This window comes from Crinia signifera, chromosome 11 (assembly GCF_055691185.1).
Source record: "Crinia signifera chromosome 11, ASM5569118v1, whole genome shotgun sequence".
Taxonomy (NCBI): domain Eukaryota; kingdom Metazoa; phylum Chordata; class Amphibia; order Anura; family Myobatrachidae; genus Crinia; species Crinia signifera.
Genome location: NC_139227.1, coordinates 89,891,514 through 89,891,722, shown reverse-complemented (window position 1 = coordinate 89,891,722; position 209 = coordinate 89,891,514).

Here is a 209-nt window from a genome sequence, read left to right as displayed (position 1 = left end):
TATGCCACGTTCATAATCTCTTTTAACAATCTCTCCATATATGGAAATAGACACGCCCTTTGGGAGGAGCATGACACGCCCCCTCAATGTCTTCATAACACATCCCCTCGCATGGTAGCACTTGGTGGCGGGGGTGTATTTGACGTGGCAGGCACTCTGGCACTCGGTAAGGTGCGATCAGGTCAAGTCGGGTCATTTTATGATGCATG